General features: G+C 38.6%; 1 protein-coding gene across 3 annotated transcripts in view; it reads left to right on the plus strand.

The window, feature by feature from the left end:
• The first annotated feature begins 5,834 nt into the window (after nt 1–5,834).
• dclk1.L (doublecortin like kinase 1 L homeolog) overlaps nt 5,835–24,632 on the plus strand; it is a 223,019-nt gene continuing 204,221 nt past the window's right edge. Inside the window, exon 1 of one of the 3 annotated variants that reach the window (XM_041582640.1) lies at nt 5,835–6,142. The gene's annotated coding sequence lies outside the window, so the exon portion shown is untranslated. The remainder of the gene's footprint in view (nt 6,143–24,632) is intronic. The other 2 variants (XM_018247681.2, XM_018247680.2) reach the window with 2 other exon arrangements.

Consider the following 24,632-nt stretch of genomic DNA (forward strand, 5'->3'; position numbering starts at 1 on the left):
CAGCCATACAGTACAAGCAAGCACATTATCATCCATGAATTTTCAGCCAGATCTAAATCCAATCTAGCCAGTTGTGCCTGAAGTAATCTAATTTTGCTGTTGTCTGTGAACTAAATTGGCTAGAAGCCTAAACAAGCTTTGGGATACCAACGCAAATAATGTTCAATACTGGGACTAGTTACAAAAATTATACTCCAAAAATGTTTTGTTCAGTATTAAAAATCAATATTTATTCAATACAAAATTTAAAAAAGTAGGCATACTGACCCATTGATGCTCCGCCTTACGCGTTTCATACCCACTGACAATGGGTCAGTATGCCTACTTTTTTAAATTTTGTATTGAATAAATATTGATTTCTAATACTGAACGAAACATTTTTGGAGTTTCATTTTTGTAACTGACATTTGGGCCCTTTTGGACTGGGGGCTGTATTCCAAAAAACTTTGGCCCATAGGACTGGCCTTATATACGCAGCAGTTAGCCGTTATTAGTTCTGAATTTCTTACTGGGACTAGATACTATTGCCATGAGCTTAGGAACATGTTTGATACATTTTTGCATTACAGTGTAATTTGAATTATTAGTATTGATTCCTCTGCAGATGAAGTGGCATTTGAAAATGTGAAGAGCAGCTTTTTATTATATCTACAGCTTGAGGCCAAACCACCTTGGTTCATATAACGGGGATGAGATATAATAGATATTCATCCACCTGGTGCACAGACAAGATCACCACATTAATATATCTACAGTACAAGCTGGCCTACACCCAGCGTCTCTTAGGGCTCCTACACACGGCCGTTTTTGCCTGTGCTCCCTGCATTTCGCTTTCTTCCATTTAGCCGCACGGGAGCGCAGGAGTAGACGCAGTAAATTATTTTGAAGAGGGCTGCCCTCATGCAGACGCATGTAAGCGACAAATGTAGGTTGAGCTGCAGCATGTTGCATTTCACTTGTGTTCGGTGTATACAGGCGACTGTGAGTACAGCCCCCTTCAAAATAATTGACTGCGTCTACTCCTGCGCCCCCCTGCGGCTGAACGGAAGAAAGCGCAATGCAGGGGAGTGCTGGCAAAAACGGCCATGTGTAAGAGCGCTTAGGATGTTGACTACATAGCGACAAATGTTATTCGGCATGTTGAATGCACATTTAATGATACACTTTCTTATGAGAGCAGGTGAGTTTAATCTCCATTTGGAAACTCCAGACTTCAATTAAATCATAAATGTGCAATATCACACAAAATAAACCTGCAGTCAGGACAACCATGTTTAAACCCATAGCATCCAATCAGCAATTAGTTTTGATCAGGCCAAATTATGAAAACAAATTGGTTGCAAAATTGCTGATTAAATGAGCCCCTAAGGCAAACCAAAAGCAAATAGGTGTTACAATTAATGATATGCTCAGTCCCACTTTACTATATGGACATATTGGGCTAATTTTTTATGTATATTGTTCCACATTACTATATCTAATTGTATGTATTTTAATAAAAAAAAAAAATTTAGCATTCAAGTGTATCTGTTTTATGCATTAATTTGATGCATGTGCAATGCGACAGACACCAGGGAGCCCTATATTTAAAGGGCACATATCTTTGTAAAATTGTTCCCCCCACTGAACATTGAACATACAGACCACATGCAAAAACAACCAATAACCGAAACAAGAAGTAAAAACATCCTTGGCCAAATGCGCTTACACTCTAAAAACAATACTATCTGGCGGGCATGCCACACTGGAGGTAGTTCCCAGTGCATCCCATGTTTAGATACATGCTCATATTGAGTGAGACACTTTCAATCCCAAGTCACTTGTATTTGCATAATGAGCAACCTTATTATTCACATGCTCCCAAGTAAAATTGTTTCCCCCAACCAGAGTGTGGGCTCCATTAGGGTATTCTGATAGGTGCCCTTTAAAGAAGAAGTAAAGTCATAATCACTTGGGGATGCCAAAAGTTAGGCCCCCCCAGTGATTATAATCACCTGATACTGGGCCTGTGCTACAGTTAGTAAAAAACTGCCCCAGCCCAAGGCTCTTCTCAGAAAGCTCCATGGAGCCAGCCATCCTCGTCTTCTGCTTCTACTATGCCAGCTTGGACCGATCAATGTGCATTATAGTGAAAAAGCTGGCTATTTTGTTAAAGATTGAAGAAAGAAACAGTTTGATGAATGAGGATCGCTCCATGGTGCTCACTGGAAGAACCCCGAGCTGGGGCAATTTTCTGCTAACAAGAGCACCAGTCAAGGTAAGTAAATACAATCACTGGGGGATGCCTATTGTTTGTCACCCCCCTCATTGATTCTTTACTTTCCTTCTGCTTTAACACCTGCCTTTGAGTACCCAGTAATTTCAGGGGTTCTCTGCCCCCCTCAACACACAAATTGACTAAATAGGGTGCACATGTAAGGTGTGTCAGAGAACCCCCACATTGTACAATTTTCCAGCATGGTGCATATTTTCCTGAAGCATGGATGCAAAGCTTGAATATTGTGGGTGGTGCAATAGATGCTGGAATTCTGGGAGATAAAGGGGTACATTTATCAAAGAGTGAAGTTCCGCCACTAGAGTGAAATTCCGCAGCTCTCAATTCATTTCTATGGGATTTTGAAAGGCGTATTTATCAATGGGTGAAAGTGAAAGTTCACCCTTTGATAAATACGCCTATAAAAATCCCATAGAAATGAATGGAGAGTGGCGGAATTTCACTCTAGTGGCGGAACTTCACTCTTTGATAAATATACCCCAAAGAGTGCATTGCGGCTTTATACATGGTACATCCTTTTTGCACTCAGTGAAGGAGACTTATAATATTGACTTGGTCAACAACACCTGCCAGTTCTGCTTAGTTTTTTAATTATCATTAGATAATGGGATGCTTAACAAGGAGAACTGTCAGTAAATAGCTGGCAACATTGCTCTTGGATACAAGGGGTATCACTCCTTCCAAAGGTCCTGACTGTACTTCCATGTTCACCTTTCCTTGTTCTGCTCATTCATTTGGTTTGCTACCCACCCCTGCTTACCTGCAATGGCCCTGCATAGTGCTGACCAACTTCTGTGGTACTGAGGGCCAGAATTTTTATGAACTACATGGTGGAGGGCTGATGGAAGCCAGTGTTGACCACTCCTTGTTTTTAAACCACACCTATGTTACCACATGGGTGAACCCAAGGCAATCAGTCAAAGCAGCCAGACCTTCATGTGGGGGGCCACACAAAGGGTGATTTGCGGCCGCCAGTTGGACAGCACTAGCCCAGCATAAATCTGATGTTGACCCATTGGCAGATCTTTGTTTCAGGGCTTCTGTTTCTGAGTTGTAATGAAGCCAGGCATAACAGTGGGTCTGATAATATGTGATAGTGTGGCACCAGGTGATTGCACCATATGCTCTGCATAAGAAATTATCCATAGAAATACATGGAATGGCTTTCTTTTAAATATATAATGGTACCAGAGCTCTGTACATATGTTTTAGTATTACAGCAGCCATGACCCCGGATTTATTCAGATTGTTAGCAGCAATGAAGTTGTCACTATAATATTACAGGAACACATTGTAGCATTTTTGGTCTGACAACACCCAGTGTGTAAAGTGACAGGCAGTTGCCTTTTTTAAAAGTCATTTGGAATCTGTATGGGGGGGGGGGGTGCAGCAGCATTTTCCTACTGGTGAAGGTACCAATTGACTGCCTGTGACTGGGCTGATTTCAGCAACATAATGCACACAGGCATCAGCAATGGCATGGAGAGATTTCCTGCTGGCACAACAATGCCCTTAAAGAAAATGGACACTAGGGGGTCTTTTACAAACACAAGTGCAAAGTACAGTTTTGGATGCAAATTGCTATGTTTTACCCATAATACAGTGTTTTACCCACAATTCCAACATAACTGCAGGGCACTAATTGTGTCTGTTGTGCCAAATGGACACTATTGTGTGCAATCCGTGTCCAGCAGTTTTACAAAGGGGGTTTGCGTCACTATGGAGTCCAGTTAAATGGTGGCAGTCAGGCGTAGCTCTGTTAAGTGGCAGACTTGCTCCGTGCCCAGTTGTTTTCAGACAGACAAACAAGGACTGAAACTCTGAACCTGCATCCACCAATAGCTGCCTTTTGCACGATGCTGGGGCAAATAAAGGCCGGAAGATTGGATCATAAAGAATATGGCCCCACGGTGCTTATTTACCCCTAATCAGTCTCTCTCTCTCTGAGCTACAGGCTGTCTGGCAAGTCAAACATGTGATCTGGGATTTTCTCTGTCTGCGTTACTTTTGTGTTTCATCTGGTGGAACTTACATAATATAAGCAGAGCTGGGATTATATAATTGTACTTTCTTTAACCCTGCAATGTAGCCAAGTCCCAAATCAAATTATATAGTGAATAAAGTACCCCCCTATTGTAAAATATAAGGATATTATAAGTCACCAAGGAATTCCATGACCATATAAAAGCACAAGGCCGAATATGTTCATATTTTCCAACAAGAGGTACTTTATTTATTATTATACACAAATTTTAATGAGTCATGTTTATAACCACTCACCGTTTATAATTGATGACATCACTTGTCACCGTTTATAAGGATATAATTTACAGGATATTCATGGCTTCTGTGTATTATATGATTATTATATCAAACCCCTTTAAGTGCACCTGTCCTGCTTGTGTGGCTTGGGGCAAAATACACCACATGGGTCCCAGTTACTTATAATCCAACCTGCAGTTCTTTGGCTTTTAGAGGATTTTTAGAGGATTCTGGGTGTTGTAGTTTAATAAAACGCTGGTAACAGCAGCTTATAAAATCATAATATATATATATATATATATATATATATATATATATATATAAGATCAGCACTCTCTGGTTTCCGTCCCCCTGATGTGGGACTGAAACGTCGGATAAAATGTAAAAGTGTGTGAATAAATTGACACGTTTTTTCACCAAACCATACAGAGAGTGCTGATCTTCTATTCATATACTACTACATATTTGATCGTGCACCTCTGGCTTCGTCTTGGATTGCCGGATACAATATATATATATATATATATATATATATATATATATATATATATATATATATATATATATATATATATATATATATATATATATATATATATATATATAAGATAATCAGGAAGCCGGCACAGCACGTCAAAAAGTCATCGCTGCCTGGGTGCAATATGCCCAAAAATTAAGTAGAGAAGTGAAGAAGCTCGCACTCACAGGACTTATCAAAATCAAAAATGGTGTTTATTTCAATATAAGTAACTAATATTATTGTTACTTATATTGAAATAAACACCATTTTTGATTTTGATAAGTCCTGTGAGTGCGAGCTTCTTCACTTCTATATATATATATATATATATATATATATATATATATATATATATATATATATATATATATATATATATATATATATATATATATATATATATATATATAGCCTTAGCAATTACAGCTCATTCCCAGCCTGAATTTATTTACTCTCCCTCTTCATGCATATTTGGGGACCACATAAAACATGCAGATCCCCATTTTTCCATTTAAGGGAAATAGTAGATCCGTGGGTACTATGTTGGAATTAGTATTGTATGGGTTTGTCCATATGTTAATTATGTACCATGAATGTGCAGGGCTATGGAATATGTTGGCAATTTATAAATGTAAAATAATAATTGCTGTTTGGATGAGTGCTTGGGACAAAGCTGAGTGCTGTGCAGATCTGCAAAGGCTCCAGCCAATTCCCCATAGGCTGAAGGCAGAGCACATATGTGATGCAGGAGATAGTAAGGGGGTGGGATGGGTGTCTCACAGAGGACATGGTGGATGGTGCTGGTGTGAGGAGGAGAGCAGCAGCATTTCAATGAGGGCCGGGCTAATGCAAATCACTGCAATAGCAGCAGAAGGAAAGCAGCTGCAGCCTCCACTCAGCAAGATCAGCGGCAGCTCATCCAGTCAGGGGGCCGGGAGATACACAACAAAGACCCTCCAGCCTGTCTGCCAGCACAATACCATTAACCACAATCACACAGGAGACATTTACTGCCTGAACCTTTAATATACTCAGAAATCCAATCAAGAACACGCTGACTGAGGGATCCCTAGCAAAGCGAATTGGTAAGTCTTTTTTCTATTAACCAGTTGGGGATGGGAGTGTTACCAGCCATTTCTCTCTCTCTCTATATATATATAAGCAGACCATATAACATGCACTCTATTGGGATTGCCCTAATTGGTACAGACACTGTATAAAATGAATGGGGCTGGATACTTTCCTCCTTGTCTCATTCTACACATTGGCGATTGCACCAAAGCAGCCAGGAGCTCACCATCTAATGGGCTACTCTCCTTCCCGATTTCATCCGTTCATTCATTCATTCCGCCAGCATGTCTCCCTGATTTACAGCAATACAGTGAGTCGTGTCTGTTATGGCAGAGGGATCATGCATTGCACTGCATGTGTCTGCTCATTCCATAGGCACGAGTGCTTTATTATAGCACAGCCATATGGAGGTTCCATTTGTGGTGGCCATATATCTTTAGTGCATCTCCCATCACAGTGACAATGTATCCAGGATGTGGGCTTATTCTATCCAGCCCCCCATCCCCATCCCTGTGAATCTCTGGGGAGTAATTGGTCCTGATGGGTTAGCGATTGACCAGATAGATAATGGTACAAAGTAGTTAAATGACATTGAATTCATAGTCACCCTAATGCACAACTATGGTAAAAAAAAAAAAATACTGTAGTGGTCTGTGCTAAATATTAGGTGCATCCGGTGTGTCTGTAGCTCCTGCAGACTTTAACCCTTGCACGCCAGGGTGAGCATCATGCTATCAGTGAGCCTACATGGTGGGAAATAAACCTGATGGGTGCAAAATGCTGACACCTTATTTCTCCCTAACGGGGCTTTATTTAGAGCAATGTGCCGCCTAGGGGGCTATTGAGACAAAAGGAGAACAGTAACAGTCCTTCCTGTGTCAAATATGCTTCAAGTGACTTCATAACAGGTCCTGTTACCTCGAGGAGTGGGAGAATGAGATCACTGCTGTTACAATATTCCATATTTTGGCACACTTTCTAAATGTAGATCATGATGGTATATAGGAGCACTGGGAATATCTGCGGTTTGATGGACTGAGCTTTTAGCTGTTGTTGGGTCTGGAATCTACCTGGGGATGGCAAGTGAGCAAGGAAAAAAGGGAGTTGTCCTGTTAAGCCGGTCTATATTCTCTGCACCCGTACCATGCACTGTATACTGGCTCTGTACTAATTCCAATGGAGGGAGACTCTCTTATAACAAGGGAGCCCTATTCATCCTGCTTAAGTTTTTTGCAGAATTTCCATTCTGGCATATTGGCTGCTGCAGGCTCAGCATATTCCATTGAAAATAAATCTGTATAGAGCAGGTGCTGCCGCCTTTATAATGAATTCAACACACTTCATTTGCTCTGTTTTATTCCCTCTGTGTCATGTTTCCTGCTTATTATTCTAAAGGCTGTTAACCTTGGATATGTATGGGTGGAATTAGGCATTATTCATGTAAAATATCTAGGATTTACATTCTATATACATATAAGATTGCATAACACCAGCTGATTTGCCTAGTTTTAGCAATCTATGTTGCTAAATTATCTATTTATAATAGGAACTACAACTCCCAGAAGCCTCTCCTGACCTGACAAGGGAATTATGCAGTTTGTAGTTCTTTAACAACCAGAGTGTCAAAGATTGTGCATCCATGGTCTAGGTTAAATGTAATAAAGGCTGTGAAACTGACAATTAATGCGTGCTGTCCATTGGAAATCAATTGCAGTGCCGGGCTGCATGTCCATTATTCTGTCCTTGGGTTAGACGTGAGGTCTTTAAGTTGTTCTGTCACAGACAATAGGATTTGTAGAGGAAACTTGTCTGGTGGAATAAACGAGTGTTTATTATAAGGACTCATTTTCTGCAGTGATTGGCTCTAGGATCTGTGCCCACAATTCTCCTAATTATGCAGGCATGGGCATGTATAGTTCAACTATAACTTCCAGTATCATCTTGGCAACTGTTGGTTGGGGCAAGACCTTTGGGATCTGCAGATCAGCAGCAGCTGGAGGGCAATAGGTTCACCTCTGGTGTGTTCTGCCATGACTTCATGTTGCTTAGAGTTTAGCTTTAGGCACTTGAATTTGGCCAAATCCGAATCCTGCTGAAAAAAGTCTAATCCTGGCCGAATCCTGGATTCACTGCATCCCTAGTATATAGGTATTTACATCTGCTGCATCATCTATTTAGCTATATTCCCAAAAATGTAACCCCCAAATCCTTGGACCAGATAAACCCCTCCAGTGGAAATGGATAGTCTACGTATGAATAAGTATTCTGTTAGCAAAACAGTTTTAAAGACAACAGCGGGACATGGGGAGGGGGTCTAAGCTCATTCTTTTATAGTATATTAAAGGGCTGGTTCACCTTTAAATTAACCTTTAGTATGTTATAGAATGGCTAATTCTAAGCAACTTTTCAATTGGTCTTCATTTTTTCTTATATATAGTTTTCGGATTATTTGCCTTCTTCTTCTGACTCTGCCAGCTTTCAAATTTGGGTCAGTGACCCCAACTACAAACAAATGCTCTGTAAGGCTACAAATGTATTGCTATTGGTACTTTGTGTTACCTGTATCTATAGCAGGCCTCTCCTATTCATATTCCAGTCTCTTATTCCGACCAATGCCTGGTTGCTAGGGTAATATGGACCCTGGAAACCAGATTGCTGCAACTGCAAACCGGAGAGCCGCTGAATAAAAAGCTAAATAACACAAATGATAAAAAATGGAAACCAATGGCAAATTGTCTCTACATCATATTCAACATTAATTCAAAGGTAAACAACCCCTTTAAAGTGTGCCATCCCAATTCCCCCAATGGTGCAATTGGCCAATATTCTGATACGCTGTCCATAGGCTAATTCATATAAAATCTTTCAAATAATCCAGTGTAGTTTATGGGGAGACTGAGGACTATAAAATACATTGGACTGTCATATCTGACCCATGAGCCTCCTGGTGGACAACCCAGATGTTGATCATATTTATTCAGAACACTTAAGGTGGCCATAGACATTAAGATTCTTTGACCAAAAGAATCTCACAAATCTGTCAAATTATCATGAGGTTAGTGGGGCACCGAACGATCCTGCATCTAACGATTTTCATCCGACATCAGTCAGGAAACCGATTGGCTGGTCACAGTGAAATGTATCCATTGTCCAATTGTTTGCAAGGACAATCAGGCAGCTACCCACAGTTTCCTAGCTTCAACTTGCTTACTTGAAATGGTGGTTTTTGTTGATGGACAAAAAAGATCTTTTAAAAATCTTAATATCTCTTGGCACCTTTAGTTCATTGCAGATGTGCCATTACCAGCCCCTCTTTGCTCATATACCTGGCAGGATGATGTAGATTGTATTTCTGAAACAGATGGCATGGCACCTTGCCTATTCCTCATCTGCACCTTCAGTTCTCCAGGTAGCAATTAAGAGTAGTAGTTCACAGAATTGTGCTAACAGCCGTTCTACATTATGCTTGTATTCCTGATCTGGGCATTTGGAGTTCAAAAATGTCAATATCTTTATATATCATTCAATTCTTGTGACTAGTATGTCTTCTCCTGCAGTAAATTCATTGTATATCTTTGTCTCTTATTTAAAAATCAATATTTTTTCCACTTTATAGGTCATAAATCTCGGTTGGCTGGTTAAAAGCACACCTGTTAATGTAGAGCACATTTTTAAAAAATGTAGGTCTGTAGATTATTAGTTGTAGTGCAAATATGGGACCTGATATCCAGAATACTCGGGACCTGGGGTTTTCTGGATAAATGATCTTTCCATAATTTGGATCACCAAACCTTAAATCTGCTAAAAAATATTTAAACATTGGATAACAGAATGGCTTTGATTTCAATAAGGATGAATTACATCTTAGTTTGGATCAAATACTGTTTTATTACTACAGAGTAGCGATAGGCGATTAAATTTGGCAGGCGCGAATTTGCAGCGAATTTCCGAGTTCCGGCAAATAAAATCACGAAATTGCAGAGGAAATTCACCTGCGAAAAATTGGCAAAAACATTTGGGTGCGGGTAAGAATAGTCACGAGCATAAAAATTTTGATGCCCATTAACTTCAATGTGTTTAGTGATTTTATAGCCGTTTCACAAATTTCGCTGAAAATTCAAATTTTTCGGCAAAGTGAAAAAGGACAAATTCGCCCATCACTACTACAGAGAAAAATGGTTTTAAAAAACTTGCATTATTTGATTAAAGTGGAGTCTATGGGCAATGGCCTACCTGTATTGGCCTACCTGTAATTCAGAGCTTTCTGGATACCGAATCCCATACCTTTACTTCTTTTCACCACTTATGCTACCAGTTATTTTCGTAGGACTGCAACAAAAAGCAGCAGACTCTAGACACCAGATTTGTGCTGCAGATACGTTTTAGACAAATAAGAGCATAGTACCCTTTTACTTGCTGCAATTATCATACAGGAATCTGCCCTTGTAAAACTTACAGCCAGACATTTAACTGCTTTTCATGCAATACTGCAAAGGGAATTATGGATAGATGCTGCATGAAATCTATTAAGCAAAGTACATTGGATGGGTCCTGTTATCTAGAATGCTCGGGACCTGGAGATTTCCGGGTAAGAGATCTTTCCGTAATTTGTATCTCCATACCTAAAGTCTACTAAACAATAATTTAAACATTGATTAAATCCAATAGGCTGGTTTTGAATCCAGTTAAGATTCATTATATATTAATTGGAATCAGGTACAAGGTACTGCTTCATTAAACCATGACAAATAGGAAATCATTTTAAAAAATTTGAATTATTTGATTATAATGGAGTCTATGGGAGATGGCCTTTCTGTAATTCAGCGCTTTCTGGATAACAGGTTTAAGATAACGGATCCCATACTCGTACAAGAAGGGACTGAAGATACATTAAAAGGTACAATAACAGCACATGCATATAGCTTATATTAAGTTTACAGATATGTATATAGTGTATATAGCAAGGATGCTATTTTGGTATTTGGCCAAATATTGAACCAAATCCCAAAACCCTAATTTACATATGCAAGTTAGGGTTAGGAAGCGCAAAAGAGTGCAGAGTGCCTGGTTAAATTTTTTTTTTTGTGATGAAAAGTCACTTGACTTTAAGGATTTGGATTCAGTTGAGCCAGGCACTTGGATTAGGCCGAATCCTGCTGAAAAAGGCCCAATCCTGGATTCGGTGCATCCCTACTATAAAGGCATGTATATCAGCGTTTAGCTATATTCCCAAGAATATAACCCAAAATCGTACCCTAACTGATCTTCAAGATGGACTTTCCAGTCAATCTAGCATGTCAAATAGTCATTCTACCTATATTTCAATTTAACTGGGCTTTAGTTTGAGTCCCCCAGGCTACTGCTTCAGACTCCCTTAGGGGGCAGAAAACCACAGTTTGGGAACCATTGCATTATGGAAATAATGGTGTAGCCTTTTGATTTTTATAAACCTAAGTCCTCATCACTGTAATAGTAACATGAAATAATGTATCACATATGGCCAGGGTGTATCATTATCACCCTTATGATAATATGATCAGTGATCAATTTGTGTAAATTTTGACGCCGGCTTTCAAGTCAAAGTGCGTCTGAAAAATGTTGATGTGCTGCGGTTTTGACGCAAGTGACTTTTCCGACGTGCGTCCAAATTTTTCAGAAACGCGGAAATTCGCCTGGCTAATATATTCGCCCCGTCAATAAAGATGTTTAGTAGAAATCTATACCCTATTACTTATCACCAAGTAAAGCCTATGTGGAATCTATGTTTCCTCACCATAAATAGAGTGCCATCAATGTTAAATGCCACTAATGGGCAGGATGTGATGTCAGTATTAAACTGGCACGTGTCGATTGGTTGGTCTGATGGTGGAAGAACCATATATTAACTGAACATAAATAATAAATAATTGCTTGCTGTGATTAAATGTACAAGCTTGTCTATGGCTGCCACTAGCATTTTTTTCTGTTCATATTTATATTTTATTATGGGCCTACATACCTGATGCTGTGGTTGCTCTAATTTGCTAATCCGTTTTGTCATGTTATTGACAGCAAAAAAAATTGGCCTTTAATTATTTCCCTTAAAAAAATCAACAACTTGCCAAAATCCACGTGACTTTTCAACATTTGTGTGAATAACTCCAGTTATTGCAATACACATGAAACACTTTAGCTTAAATGTGCAATTGGTGTTAGTAATTCATAACATTTATGGGCCACCATCTAAAGATCATTTTAATACCTTTATTTAGCAAATGGATCCCTCAAAATGCATCCTTGTTTTGTTAAGTAGTTACTGGTCAATAGGCTGAAAATAAAAGACATGTCAATCAAGTCTGTCAGTTCACTGACAATAAAGCTCCTTTAGTTGGTCTTCAATGAGGCATACGACACTTCAACACTTGCTTCCTTTACGGATCAATTGACCTTGAAATTTAGGGAATTGGTACTGGAGAGATAGCAGCCTTTAGCATGCCAGCTGTTCTGTGTGAATAGCAGCTCTAAAGTGATACTGGGAATTGTACTTTTGCAATACATGGAATCACTGTTGGACAGGCCCCCCAAGCAACACTCCTGGTCGGCCCAGGTCTCAGTGGGTCCTACTTCTCACCCAAACATTTGGCCTTATTTGCCTATACATTCCCCAGTTCCGTATGAGAACAAAGGTGAGAAATGGAGATCACAATAGATAAGAGTTTAATCAGCTTTTTTATACATCACCCTAAAACTGATGGATTTATAGCCCCAGAGAAACAAACACTACACTCAACATACATGTACAGCAAAGCTTGGTCAGTATAGGTATTAATAAAATATATACAAAAGAGGTTTCAATTTCCTTCCAATATTTAGCATGAGTCCTGTTAAACTTATGCTGGTTTGGGGTGTGCCTTATGTATTTATTATTTTCTGTAGAATAGAGTGCTGTGTGAGTCCACGGTACATATTGCTATATTAGTATTACAGTCACAATCCAAGAAGAACTACATAAAGGCTATTTGGAATTGCATTTCACATCTTCTGCATTTACTTTTGTATTTTGTATAACTTTGAATACTGGTTTGCTTACAGATGCATCTTTATGGTACACACACACACACACACACACACACACACACACACACACACACACACACACACACACACACACACACACACACACACACACACACACACACACACACACACACACACACACACACACACACACACACACACACACACACACACACACACACACACACACACACACACACAATACAACAGAGGTGTAAAGGCAGTATTGTCACTTCAAATATTTTCAGATGACAGGACAAACCCTTCATGCACATACAGACACACACATTCATTTTAATGTTTGTTTTAATACACAGATAGATAGATCAATAGACCATAGATGATAGATAAATAAATAGATAAACAAATAAATAGATAGATGAATAGATTGATAGATCATAGATAGATAGATAGATAATTAATAGATAGATAGATAATAGATAGATAGATGATAAATAAATAGATAATAGATAGATAAATCAATAGATGATAGATAAATAGATGATAAATAGATAGACAGATAAATCAATAGATGATATATAAATAAATAGATTATTAATAAATAGATATATGATAGATAGATAGATGATAGATAGATAGATAGATAAAGCGATAGATAAATAGATATATAGATAGATAAATAGCACAAATAAGACAAATGTAATGCTTATAAAGTACTTGCTATTAAAAGCAATACCTGTCTGTCCATTTGTTGTTCCCTTCATTGCTGGTTCTGATTACATTTCCCACTGGAACATTGTAGCAGCAGGCAACCCCTTTCCAGCCAAGATTCTAGGTCCCACAGTGCCTTGCTTCTCTGATGATCCTTCTTTACAGGTCAATTTATCACAGAACATGCAAGGCACTGTGGGAACAGAAGTTTTGGCTGCAGGGCTATTATAAATCTGTGCACTTATCTTTATTTTCTTTGTTTCCATCCTTACCTCGGTTTTCCTTTCCATCCCATATGGCATCATGAAAGCACCTGGTTATATTCCCCTGTTGCGCCAGGTATCCTCATGGTGCCCAGAGATGATCTGAAGAGGAATTCTAATCTCTCCTAATGTATTTGCTCTGAGTGCTCCCGTGAGCACTTTTGTGTTTCAAAGATGCAGATGCGCAAATGGCACAGTGCGTTCCAGAGCTCTGTATATTCTGCAGGCAAGCAACTAAGTGTTAAAGGAGACATATAGGATACATGAAAAAAACCCTAATTTTGTAGACAATTATGAGTAATATATGGCGTTGCTTTTACATGGTGCTAAAAATGAATATGATCTTTAAAAAATAGCCCCTTTATTAGAGCTCCCTATGGTGCTAAAAATGAATATTATCTTTAAAAAATAGCCCCTTTATTAGAGCTCCCTATAGATGTTCCCTGGTTCCGGTTTCAAATGAGGGGTGGGCGTGTCCTAACGGTCCTTGCCAGAAGCACAGTAGGAGGGGGGCAGCCAATCACAGCCCTGCAGTCACACAAACAAAGACAGGCTTCAGTTCCCTATCAGGTCAGCCTAGCTGCTGATTGGTTCCTGCTCTACAGTGCAGTGAAGTGAAAGAGAAGGGAGGGATTATTAGGGTTCTTGCAGAAATATTAAATAAATGAGCCTGAAACACTACTTTTTTTAAGCACAATTCTTCTATATCTACATGAGTATTACGCACGGGTACTTTTGTATTTTTTACACTAAATGTCTCCTTTAACATATAGGAAGCTTCACCAATCAGAAAGCTCCAACATGTTCCACCATGTATCCTATATTCTGCAGGACACACAAATTTCTTTTCCGCACACATGATGCACATTGTTCTGCAAGTTCTGCAGAGTTACATCTGCAAATGATATAACGCTTTCATTCTACCTTATTAATATGTATATTGTGAAATGGGTAAAATTTAGCACTCCAGCAAATGCTATATTGTCCTTGCCTGGTTACAATTTTTTCATAATTTAATTTCTGACCACATTAATAGGATTCATTAACCCTTTGTACAGTTTTCCCACAATGTGGATCCCCTTATGCTCTCCTATTCTGGCTGCACTTTCAGCTCTAAACCTCCCTCAGCTTCTTCTGTCATATTTTACATTCCTTTCTCTCTCTCTCTCTGCTTTTCCTGCTGCTCGTGCATTGCACATTATTCACATAGCACGCTATGTATCAAGATTATGTGAAGGTTAGGAACTGGGTCTCAAGCAAAATAACCTTTGTGCCCCACTTGTTTTTGATTTATTGTGAAGCTCTCCCAGCCTACACTTGACATCATATTGCCTTACTACACCTATCATGCCACAGTTGCAGAAAACAAATAAATCTGTGATATCCACATTTATATTTATTTCATTCATTGTATTACCTATTGTCACATAGACCATATTCACAGACATATAAATATATAAACACTTTGGACTGAATAACTAATCCATATGGGACTGGCCACACTGGAGGAGATGTCAGCTGGCCGAAGGAATGGACTTGAATAGACAACATTAATACATGTGCAGCTTTTCCCCATTGATACATCAATCTGCACATATAATCTAATTAATGTTTAGACTCCCACAGGCATCATATATCTTCATTCTATATTATTTCTGTCCCTGAAGAGACCCAGTGGATTTTGTGTATGTAAAGGACACCTGTGTGTTACCATTCCAGCTGCACTGCGATGCCCCTAGTTACTAGATACTAGTTACTACTACCCAAACTACTGAAAGGTATTTATAAAATGAATCTATAGAGCAGCAATGCAAAACTCTCCATTCAATTGGCTGATTACATAATTAGTTGACTGATCAGTTTTGTCTTTTTCTAATGAGCCTATGACTGTTAGGCCAGATGCATGGCCAACTTTACTTTGCAGGGTCATGTGATAGCTCCAGTTAGATCAACAGAGAAGTATTTGTAGGGCATAAATGCCGTCATTCTTCAAAAACTCAACGTTAATGAGTATTTTTTGAATGTAACTAGTGCTGCATATAGAACTGGGCTCATTTATAAACACTCCCACAGCAACTAGTCAAATGTTTGCTTTCATTGTTCAACCTGCAGCCTGCTTAAAAAAGCTAATCCCTGATTGGTTGCTATGGGTTACTGCCCAGGTGCAAATTTGCCCAGTGTTTATAAATGAGCTCTAGTCTGTTTTAAATTAAAAGGGTTATTCACCTTTAAATTAACTTTTAGTATGACGTAGAGAGTGGTATTCGGAGACGATTTGCAATTGGTTTTCATTTTTTATTATTTGTGGTTTTTGAGTTTTTTATTCAGCATCTCTCCAGTTTGCAATTTCAATAATCTGGTTGCCAGGGTCCAAATTACCCTAGCAACCATGCATTCATTTGAATAAGAGACTGGGATATGAATAGAAGAGGCCTGAATAGAAAGATCAGTAATAAAAAGTAGGAAAACAAGTTGGAAAGAGTAAGAAGAAAAAGGCAAAACATTTTAAAAACTATAAATAAATAATGAGGACCAATTGAAAAGTTGCTTAGAATTGTCCATTCTATAATAATGGACAATTCTATGCAACTCTGCAGTGTCGGAGGAAAGGGAGATTAAACAGATCAGAATCCCCCTTCTTTATACATAGGGGCAGATTTACATATGGTTGAATATCGAGGGTTAATTAACCCTTGATATTCGACTGCCGAAGGTAAATCCTTCGACTTCGAATATCGAAGTCGAAGGATTTACCGCAATTCGTTGGATTGAACGATTGACAAAATATCGTTCGATCGAACGGTTTAATCCTTCGAATCGTTTGATTCAAAGGATTTTAATCCATCGATCGAACGTTTTTTCATCAACCAAAAAAAGCTTGCAAAGCTTATGGGGACCTTCCCCATAGGCTAACATTGAGGTTCAGTAGGTTTTAGATGGCGAAGTAGGGGGTCAAAGTTTTTTTTAAAGAGACAGTACTTTGACTATCGAATGGTTGAATAGTCGAACGATTTTTAGTTTGAATCGTTAGATTTCGATGTCGAAGGTCGAAGTAGCCAATTCGATGGTCGAAGTGGCCAAAAAAACATTCGAAATTGGAAGTTTTTTTTATTCTATTCTTTCACTCGAACTGAGTAAATGTGCCCCAAAGTGTGTCTAACCTGAGTGTGCAGGGAGTACACACTCATCAGGATAGATAGGGTGGCAATATGATAACAATCCAGTGGTTGTTGTTGCACAAAATCAACAGATAGAAAGTTGTGTAGGCAGCGGTACAGCTTGTAGTGTGAAAGAGGAAAATGACAGTTGCACATAATGTCAGTTATAAATAACTTTCCCCATCTTCACTTTACTAGTTTACAGTGTTCCTTAGCTCTCTGCTCTCGCTCGCAATATTCTATAAATATACGGTACATTATTGTTAACGCTATAATATCCTGGAAGAGCTTTGGTTGTTATAGGGAAAGAAGATTAAAACATTTCTAAAAGGGCAAATGTCATATTATGTATATACAGCCTTTATGCCCTTTGGGGTAACTGGGGGCCTTTCCTTTTTAGACCTACTTGCTATGATGCCAAGGGTTTAGGGTCCAATATAATCCCCCAGCCCCATGTGTGGAAGGGAAACTATCACTTTCTTTATTTTTATTTTCCAGTTTACTCTGTGGAATTAGGTTAAACATGGCGGTGCTACACTAAAAATTAAGAGGAAATCCCTAACTGTCACCCCCATTAAACAAACAAAAGTCCAGATTTGTGCACCTTCAAGTTACAAGGCAAAAGATGAGAATTGTAGGTACATAAATAAACTAAGCATTTGCAGGGCCTTCTAATAGAGTCTAATAGAGTTTAAAAGCCTTCAGTTACAACTCATTCATAAAAGAATTATAACTCGTGAATAAACAATGAGGCAGCGGGTGAGTGCATACTTGTTATGTATCAAGGGACGGCAATCTGATCCTCATAAACCCGCACTGTTGTAAATCAGCCAGGCAGGGCCGGCGCCAACGCAGCAGTTACATTTTATATATGGGATAGGCTCTTTACTGTACAATTTAAATGGGTTGTTCGCCTTTGAGATAACTTTTAGTTCGATGTAGAGAGGGATATGGAGACAATTTGTAATTTCATTTTTTATTATTTGTGTTTTTTTAGTTACACAGCTTTATATTCAGCAGCTCTACAGTTTGCAATTATTGCAATTGGTTTGTAAGGTCTAAATTACCCTAGCAACCATGCATTGATCTGAATAAAAGACTGGAATATGAATAGGAGAGGGGCTGAATAGAAAGACGAGTAATAAAAAGTAACAATAACAATACATTTGTAGCCTTACAGAGCATTTGTTTTTTAGAAGGGGTCAGCGACGCCCATTTGAAACTTGCCATGAGTCAGAAGAAAAAAGCAAAAAACTATAAAACTATAATAAAATTTGCTATTAGCTCCTAAAAATATATAATCATAGGCCCATTTACATGTATGCAGTTAGTCGCATGGGACATTACAAGGAACAATAACTGGGACAAATATAAGAAACTGCAGTGTTGTCCCAGTATCTATCTGGGATTGGTGGTGAGTTCCAGCAGACTTTCGTGATGAGCTCCCCCCATTATTTGACCACGTTGTACTGAAAATAACCATGGGGCTTTTTTAAAATAACTAGAAATATGCACATGATTAAGGGCGTTATTTATCAAAATCTGAATTTTTCTGATTTCTTCAAATAAAAAAGTCCAACCAAACTAGAATCAACAATGACCTTATTATTATTAAAAAAAATCATGATTTAATCGGATCGGTGGAAAACGCGATAAAATCGAGGGAAAACCTGAACGGTTTCTAGAAGCACTCGATTTTTTCAGGCTTTTTCCTGAACAGCCCAAATTTTTTTGGGCTTTTTTCCTGAAAAGCCTGAAATAGTCAGATTTTCAGGCTAATTCCACCGCAGACCACAGGAACTTCCAAATAGGCTAGGGACCTCTTCCATTGACTTATATACAACCTCAGCAAGTCTGGGATGGATTTTCGGATTCAGACTTTTTGCAGCATCGGGGTAGAATAAATCTCGAAAAATTCAAGTTTTTTTCCCACTACAAATTCTGATTTTACAGTAAAAAAAAATTTCTTTTGAGTTTTTAGCATTCACACTTTCATAAATAACCCCCTGAGTATTGGTATATCCAGGCTTGCTGAGGTTGTATAAGGCGAGTTGAGGCACTCGCCTCAAGTTGCGGCGCCCCCCTGGTCGCCGGGGCAGCAAAAATGCTGCTCCTGGTAACTAAGAGCCGAATTTCCAGTTTTCAACCCGGAAATTCAACTCTTCTAGTGCAGAGAGCACAATTGCGCTCTCTGCACTAGCGACGTGGACCCCCCCGACCCCCGTCCAGCGCTGAAGGTGAGTGCCATGGGGGAGGCGGGGGGCGGCAAAAACAAAGGCCACCTCGGGCGGCAAATTGGGCAGGATCGCCCCTTGGTATATCACAAACATTCTAACTAAGCCAAATGCCTTGCCTGGTTTACATAGAGACACAACCTAATTAACTAATTCTGATTTTGATATTCTCCAGGTTATTGCTTTGCAAAATGACTAAGAAAAATCATATTTTTAGGGTGCTGTCATGTTTGATCCTCTTCCCATGTTTGCCCTGCGATTAAATCACCAAAAGTACTAAAGTGCATTAGCCAAGGGTACTGTAGGAGATACTCGGGAAAAGAACATGGTGGGGCATTACTGTACAAGAAAGTGCACAAGTCTGGTTCAGTTTCTATGGAAAAGGCGCACTGGCAATGGCAAGACAGTTAATAGTTTTGCCTCACTGGGGGGAGCCAAACAAAGGGATTTAACATTTAGTTCACTCGGCAGGTGGAGAGGGAAGAGACAGTGCAGGTATTTGCCTTGGTGCCAAACTAATCTTGGCCCTAGAAATCTTCTGCTGAGGGACAGTAACATAGTAATATAGTTTGTTCATGATTTGTACCACCTTGGTTGAAAGGACGTGCCCCTGAGATCTTCCTCCCATGTTTATAATTCAGCATAGAAAATCCATTATGGGCATATAATGCAGATAGCAGTTTTGTCTTATCTAAATGGATTAGCTGTGCAATTGCTGCTTTTATCAATGCTACACAGTGTCCCAGTTTATTAGGAAAATCCATCCACTCCACAGCCTGAAGTCATGATAACGAACAATGAAATTCACTGCTCATCTAAAAATATACCTCACTTGTATTATGCTCATGCACTTAAATGTGCTTCACCTCTCACACGGGGATCAGGTATAGTTGTAGGGGGCCCTCATAGTGCACAAACCTGGGGCCCCAGCTTTGGAGAAAAAATCATGGAGGTCCAATCTATGGCCCTTCCCATCTAACAATTATTCTATATATATAATCTATTTACTGTATATAATCTTTTACTTTATCCATGAGTTTGTAAATCTTGTTGTCTTCCATAAAAGTGTATATATATATATATATATATATATATATATAATATTATGGGGTATGAGATCCATTATCCGGAAACTCATTATCCAGAAAGCTCCAAATTACAGAAAGGCCATCTCCCATAGACTCCATTTTATCTAAGGAATCAAAATTTTTAAAAATGATTTCCTTTTTCTCTGTAATAATAAAACAGTATATTGTACTTGATCCCAACTAAGATATAATTAATCTTTATTGGAAGCAAAACCAGCCTATTGGGTTTATTTAATGTTTACATGATTTTCTAGTAGACTTAAGGTATAAAGATCCGAATTACAGAAAGATCCATCATCCAGAAAACTCCAGGTCCCAAGCATTCTGGATAACAGGTCCCTTACCTATATATTATTTCCTCCTGCTGATGGGCACCATAAGGTGTCATTCATTTATTCACATTTTTGCCTACCTTACTGTGGCTCTGCCCTCCACATCGACTATTTTCCTCATCTCTATTCTTATACAGTACTAAAGGTATAGAATCTATTAACCAAAATTCTTGGGACCTGGGGGTTTCTGGATTAAGGATCTTTCTGTAATTTGAATCACCCTAATTTTAGGGAAGACTACACATTTTACAAACTCTTATGGATAATGTAAAATAAGTCACAAAGTTTGCAGCAGGTTTAGTAACCCATATCAACCAAGCAGCAAGCAACATTTCCTGGTCCCCTGTTGAAAATAAACATTTGATTGGTTAGTATACGTTTCTAAATGTGGTGCAGACTTTTGGACTTTTAGTAAATTACTTTATTATTCTATTATTTATCGGTCCAATCCTTATTGGTAGCAAAACCAGCCTAGTGGGTTTATTTAATCTTTAAGTGGTTTTGAAGTAGACTTATAGAATGAAATTACGGAAAGACCCCTTATCCGGAAAACCCCAGGTCCCGAGCATTTTGGATAACAAGTCCTATACCTGTAGTACATTGTAACAGTCACTAAAATGGTAGGGATGCACCGAATTCACTGTTTTGGATTCAGCCGAATCCCCGAATCCTTCGCGGAACATTCGACCGAATAACAAACCGAATCCTAATATGCATATGTAAATTAGGGTTGACAAAAAGTCTTCCCCCCCCCTGCCCAAATTAGGATTCTACCAAATCCTTCTGAAAATCCTGGCCCAATCCAGAACCAAATCTTAAATTCAGTGCATCCCTAGTTACAATCCAAGACCATGAAATGTCATTATTAAATAAGAGGCAAACATAAACTTATCCTTATGTTATACACATACATTGCATATTTTTGCAAAAAAAAACAAAACCCATAGGATTGGTAGCAGTTACACTTTGACAGGATATTCATGGCTTTTGTATATATATTAAAATCTATAATTTTCAGCATTTTCACACGAAATTCAGAAAATGATGACAGTCTAGCTGTTTAGGTGAAAATATCTTATAATATTTGAAAAGGTTTAAACATAGACTGAGACACGCGAATAGGTGAAATAAGACTAAAGCACAAAATACAAATGTAAAAGTAAAAAAGAAAATGTATGTAAATAGGAAACAAATTGCTTTGAGAGGGGCGTGTGTGATTGGTGTAGGGATTTAGTGGATAATAAATCTTGCAGTAGGCCTTGCGCTTGTTGAAAGCCTTATCGGGGATTGATGTGAGGGCAGGTAGCGTAGAGGGCTGCAGGCTCATATAATGGCTGAATAGAACATATGGCAGTTGCACAGATGTGAGCCTCTAATAAAGACTACATCCATTCTGCAAGGGCCAGTCAAGAGGAATGAGGCATTGTGTGCTGATGTCACAGGGGTCACACTATATAAAAATATATCCTTTGTGTGTGTGTGTGTTTTGGGGGGAGGTTGTTGTCCCCTGTTTTATTGTTTTTATCCCCGCTTCATTTACACAGGCGCCTTGTCGTGTCACCCAATCAATGCCCTGCTAAACATCCATTAGCATTTTAATGTGTTCAGGTGCTCTAATCCATGTTCTCATTCTAGGAGTCGCGCTGAGCTATTATTTCACTCTCTGTTCAAATTACAAAGAAAGAAAACCCAATTCTGAAGCAAGAAAGAAAGCACCAAATGAACTAAATTTGTTGCGATTTTGCGATTCTGCAATTGAAATTCACCATCACATTGGGAATATAATATATACAATTGATACATTTAGTTGATACATTTCTTATCTTTGTCCCTGCTGAGCAGAATCCCTGAATTTCATTACAGACAGCTGTTAGAATTGATACAATAGTTGCTAATATTCCATAGACGCTGCTGAGAAATGTATCAACTAATGTAGCACATTCATGTTAACAGTACATGTATTCCTTAATATCTTGGAATTGCAAAAAAAAAAAATAATGAATGCAAATGGCAAGAGTTCTTAGAATAACACCCTCATCATTTTTACATTCACTTATTTTAAGGATTTATTTATCCTTTAAACTTCAATTTGGGAAAATGGTCACAAATAAAACATGGTAAGCAACTGAAAAAGGCTATATTTCTGAACAATCTGAAAGCAACAGAACTGTGTATGGAAGGGGAACAACCCTTTTAAAGACTATTCAGGGCTAACAACAAGTCAAGCATCATACATATGCATGATAGAGTTGATTTTATTTTATAAAGTATCTATGAACTACCTACTATATACTGTCCATTCCTTTCTTTTGCTTCTGAAAATACAATGTTTGTCAGTTAACTTGCTAGAGACTCACCCACCCACCTTCATAATCTCCTGCTTTATAATCAAGTCCAGGACATCACTGGGGAGGATTATTTCTCCTTTAAGAGGTAGAAAATTGTAAGGTCCATTCATGGCTGCAAGTGCAGCGTGAAAGTGCAAGTTTGAATGCAAATCACTGTTTATTTACCCATAATGCAGCATTCTCCCATACTTGCAGTGCACTGCATGGGGAGTTGCATCTGCCACCATTGTACACAATGCATCAAAACATGCATGCAGGTGGGAATCAGATGCAAGTTCAGACATATTGTCGTATGTCAAAAAGAGATTTACATGTGATTCTTTTGGCACAACTCTGCTGCACCTTTTGATGCAACCCACTGGGATTAGTTCTGTGTTCAGGGAGGTGGTAGCATGAGGGTTCTACAGAGTCAATAGGCATTCTTGATTCAGCAGAAAGGAAGAATGGATGCAACAAAGTGCAAGGAGTGTGCTAGGACACAAGTACATTTAAGCTTGATTAGACTTTTTGTTTTCTTTATGTATATCATAACCTCTGAGTACTTTAGAGGACCTTATAGACAGAGAGCAGAGGATCAAAGAACCAGAGAAGTAAAATAATTTGGCCTCAAATATAGAATTTCCTAGATATATGTAAACTGGAAACTCGATTTTGCCTGAATAATGTAAATTGCTGTAATTGGAAAGGATTTGCATGAAGCATGGATTTGCTCTCCTGGAACGTAAAAGCACAGGGAACCGGAGAAGCTGCACAGTTCACTTGCTTTAATGTCTTAACTTACTTTAGCTTAATTTTCTGCAATCTAGTGATTCACATAATTGCATTTTACTTTTGTATAGGAATGCTGCGTACTCATCCTTAGTTCAACATTAACAAATGTGTTGCTGGATCCAAGCTGCAATCCACTCATCTGCTTCTCCAAACACCCAAAATCTGATATACAGTGTATTGATCAGAAGCAATATGGCACTTTGTATGAGATTAGGGGGTTCATTGATGATTATTACTAAATACATAACTAGGTGGAAAAAGGATCACAAAGTTGCATTAAATATAGTACACACAACATGCTTTTAGCTGGCCATAGACACAAAGATCTGATTGTACGAATCAAAGATTCTTACGCTTTTCAGACCATGTGTGGAGAGTCCCAACATTTTTCTTCTTTCGGAGATCGGTCGTTTAGTCGATCGGACAGCTTAAAAGATTTCTGTTGGCTGCCGATAATATTTCTACCGATCGTACGATTATTCGTACGATCGGATTTTTGCGTCTATGGTCAGCTTTAGCCTACTTGTACTTACTCATACTAGCTGAGCATGCAGATATTCTGCTTGTTGCACCCTAGTTGCA

The sequence above is a fragment of the Xenopus laevis genome, chromosome 2L (genome assembly GCF_017654675.1).
Source record: "Xenopus laevis strain J_2021 chromosome 2L, Xenopus_laevis_v10.1, whole genome shotgun sequence".
Lineage (NCBI taxonomy): Eukaryota > Metazoa > Chordata > Amphibia > Anura > Pipidae > Xenopus > Xenopus laevis.